General features: G+C 34.9%; 1 pseudogene; it reads right to left on the bottom strand.

Moving 5' to 3' along the window:
* Positions 1–824: 824 nt before the first annotated feature.
* On the bottom strand, positions 825–2,872 carry LOC107970519 (large ribosomal subunit protein eL6-like; annotated as a pseudogene).
* Between the last annotated feature and the right edge of the window lie 1,266 nt (positions 2,873–4,138).

Genomic DNA, 4,138 nt, shown 5'->3' with positions numbered 1-4,138 from the left:
CTTTGTGTCCTCTTCAACTGTTTTTATCAGTGTTTTATAGTTTTCTTTGTATAGATCTTTCATTTCTTTGATTAAGTTGATTCTTAGGTATTTTATTTTATTTGTAGCTATTTTAAATGGGATTGCTTTCTTGATTTCTTTTTCAGATTGTTCACTGTTGCCGTATATAAATGCTACGGATTTTTGTATGTTGATTTTGTATCCTACAACTTTATTGAGTTTTGTAATAACTTCTAACAGGTTTTTGGTGGCATCTTGAGGTTTCTCTAAGTATAAGATTATGTTATCTGTGAACAAGAGTAATTCGACTTCTTCCTTTCTAATCTGGATGCCCTTTATTTCTTTCTCTTCTCTATTGATCTGGCCAGGACTTCCATTACTATGTTGAATAAAAGTAGTGAAAGTGGCAATTCCTGTCTTACTCCAAATCTTAGAGGAAAGGCCTTCAGTTTTTTCCATACTAATGTTAGCTGTAGGTTTGTCATACATGACCTTTATTATTTTGAGCTATGTTTCTTCTATGCCCAGTTTGTGAAGGCTTTTGTCATAAAGGAATACTGAATTTTATCAAATATTTTTTCAGCATTTATTAAAATAATCATATGGTTTTTGTTCTTGGTTCTGTTAATGTGACATGTCACATTTATTGATTTGTGTATGTTGAACCATCCATGCATCCATGGGATGAATCTCACTTGATAATGGTGAATTACCTTTTTGATGTGTTGCTGATTTTTTTAGTGTATTTACAGATACATTTTAAAAAACTAGAAAGTCAAATTCAACAACACATCAAAAAATTAATTAGATTCTTCTTAAGATATTTAGAACACCAATTTTTGAGAATAAATTTCATTTATCTGGGAAAACACAGATCATAGGTAGCCCTGGAGCTAAGGAATCGCTTTGATTTTTAGTAAAATTTGCAAGTCCACTGCTTTCTGATCAACCTTGCACTGCTCTGTAATCTCCTTTTCTTTTTCCTTTGTTGATGATCTCACCTTCCCAGTGTCTGGGCTTCCACAGCTTCTTCTTCTTGAAGTAAGTATGAGTAACATGTTTTAGGATTTTCACATTGCTGATAACAATTTTTGTGGAGGTGGCAATGACAAATTTCTTGTGTGTTCTTCATAGAAGAACTCAATTGAGAACCAAAGATCCAGTCACAAGCGAGAAGCCACTGCCCAGCTGCTTCACGAAAACCACCCTCTTGCCTCTGTGGTGCCCAGGGGGGATGGACAGAATGGTCCTGGGAGTGATGCTGCCTCGCAGTTTTCTCCGTGCTGACTGAAAGATTTTTGGCTGTGGCTCAACAGCGTTCAGGGCACATCTTCAGTAGGATAATAGCTATGCATTTTGCAAAGTGTAACCACCTGAGTACCTTTAACTTTGTCACCACCAACTGCTTTTGTATTAAACCAGTTGCAAAAACCTTCTCCTTTTTCTTTTCAATCTTTGATTTACCGGCTGAATACTTCCTCTTGTACATAACCTTTCCACAATACATAGCAGATTGGGAATATCTGCCAATTTCTCTGATGAAGACAGGCCTTCAGTTGCAATGAGGCTTCCCCTTTTTGGCCTTTTTTTACCCTTTTTCACCTTGCCATTAGCAACAGCCTTCTTGGCTTCAGGTTTCTTCTACTTAGTATCCAGCTTCTCAACTTTTTCACCCACCGTCTTGCAAGATGGGAAAGAGACCTTGCTAGTACTTTCTTGAGGACTTTTTTTTCCTGTGTCGATTTTCATAAGGGATATTGGCCTGTAGTTTTCTTTTTGTTGTGTCCTTCTCTGATTTGGTATCAGGGTAATGCTGGCCTCATAGAATGAGTTTGGAAGTATTCCCTTGTCTTCCTTTTTTTTTTGAAGAGTTTGAGTAGAATTGGTATTAGTTCTTCTTTAAATGTTTAGTAGAATTCAATAGTGAAGCTATGAGGTCCTAGGCATTTCTTTGATGGTACACTTTTTATTACAGCTTTGTTCTCATTACCCATTATCGGTTTGTTGAGGTTTTCTATTTTTTCATGGTTCAATCTTGGTAGGTTGCTGTATCCAGGAATGTATCCATTTCTTCTAGGTTTTCAAATTTGTTGGCATATAGTTGTTCATAATAATCTCTAATGATCCTTTGCATTTCTGTAGTCTCAGTTGTTTCTGATTATTTATTTAGCTCTTCACTCTTATTTCTTCTTAGTCTAGCTAATGGTTTGGTGATTTTGTTTATCTTTTCAAAAAAAATCCTTTTTGTTTCATTGATCTTCCATAATTTTTTTAGTTTCAATTTCATTTATTTCTGCTCTAATCTTTATTACTTCCTTCTTTCTACTAATTTTGATTTGTTTTTGCTATTCTAGTTCCTTGAGGTGCATCATTAAGTTGTTTATTTGAGGTTGTTCTACTGTTTTGATATAGGTGTTTATTGCTATAAACTTCCCTCTTAGTACTGCTTTGTTTTATCCCACAGATTTTGGTATACTGTATTCTCCTTTTCATTAACTTCAAAAATTTTTAATTTCCTTCTTAATTTATTCGTTGATCCATTGGTCATTCAGGAGCATGTTGTTTAATTTCCACTTGTTTGTGAAGTTTTTGAGGTTTCTCTTATTATTGATTTCTAGTTTTATTCCACTGTGATCAGAAAAAGGTAATTTTTAAAATTATTTTTATTTATTATTATTTTTTTAGAGACAGGGTCTTGCTCTGTTGCCCAGGCTGGAGTGCAGTGGTATGATCATGGCTCACTGCTGCCTGAAGCTCCCAGGCTTAAGTGATCCTCCCACTTCAGCCTCTCAAGTAGCTGGGACTCCAGGCAGGTGCCATCATGCCTAGCTAATTTTGTTTATTTTTTGTAGAGATGGAGTCTCACTATGTTGCCCAGGCTGCTCTGAAACCCCTAGGCTCAAGTGATCCTCCCATCTCAGGTTCCCAAAGTATTGGGATTGTAGGGATGAGTCACCTCACCTGGCCAGGAAAGATACTTCATATGATTTCTACTGTTTAAAATTTGTTCAGACTTGTTTTGTGGCCTAAGATATGGTCTGTTCTGGAGACTGTTCCATGTGCTGATAAACAGAATATGTATTCTGCAGCAGTTGGGTAAAATATTTGGTAAATAAGTTAGGCCTATTAGGTCTAGTGTGTAGTTTAACTCCAATGTTTCTTTGTTGATTTTCTGTCTGGATAATCTGTTCATTACTCACAGTAGAGTATTAAAGTCTCCACTATTATTGTATTGTGATCTATCTCTCCCTTTAGATATATTAATGTTTGTTTTATATACTTGGGATCTCCTGTTTTGGGTGCATAGATATTTATAATTGTTAAATCCTCTTGCCGATTTGACTCCTTTATTATTATATAGTGACCTGCTTTGTTTCTTCTTACAGTCTTTGATTTGTAGTCTGTTTCATCTGATATAAGTATAGCTACTCCTGTTATTTTTTTGTTTCCAGTTGCATAGAATCTCTTTTTCCACCTCTTCACTTTCAGTCTATGTGCATCTTTATAGGCAAAATTGGTTTCTTGTAGGTAGCATGTAGCCAAGTCTTGGTTCTTTATCCATTCAGCCACCCTGTGCCTTTTAATCAGAGAATTGAGTCCATTCATATTCAGTGTTATTATCGGTAAGCAAAGACTTACTAATGCCATTTTGATTCTTATTTTCTGGTGGTTTTGTACCTTCTCTCCTCTTACTTCCTTTCTTGCTGTCTTCTTTCATGGCTAAGTGATTTTCGCTGGTAGTATTTTTAATTCATTGTTTTTTATTTTTAGTGAATCTATTATAGGTTTTTGTGTTGTGGTTACCTTGAGGATTATAAAAAGCATCTTGCAGACATAAGAAATTATTTTATAGAGATGGCAACTTATCTTAGATCACAAAAAATAGAATAAAAACAAAGAAAATAATTTTTTAAAAATTTACATATTAACTCCATCCCCCTCCCCCTCTTGACTTTTAGTTGTCTCAATTTAAGTGTTTTAAATTATCTATCTCTTGACAGGTTACTGTAGCTATTATTGTTTTTGACAGATTTGTCTTTTGGGCTTCATACTAGAATTATGAGTAGAATGCATACCACAATTACAGTATGAGAGTATTCTGAGTTTGTTCATGTACTTAGATTCACCAGTGGGTTTT

The sequence above is a fragment of the Pan troglodytes genome, chromosome 2 (assembly GCF_028858775.2).
Source record: "Pan troglodytes isolate AG18354 chromosome 2, NHGRI_mPanTro3-v2.0_pri, whole genome shotgun sequence".
NCBI classification, from domain to species: domain Eukaryota; kingdom Metazoa; phylum Chordata; class Mammalia; order Primates; family Hominidae; genus Pan; species Pan troglodytes.
This window is presented reverse-complemented; position numbering and strand designations above follow the sequence as displayed.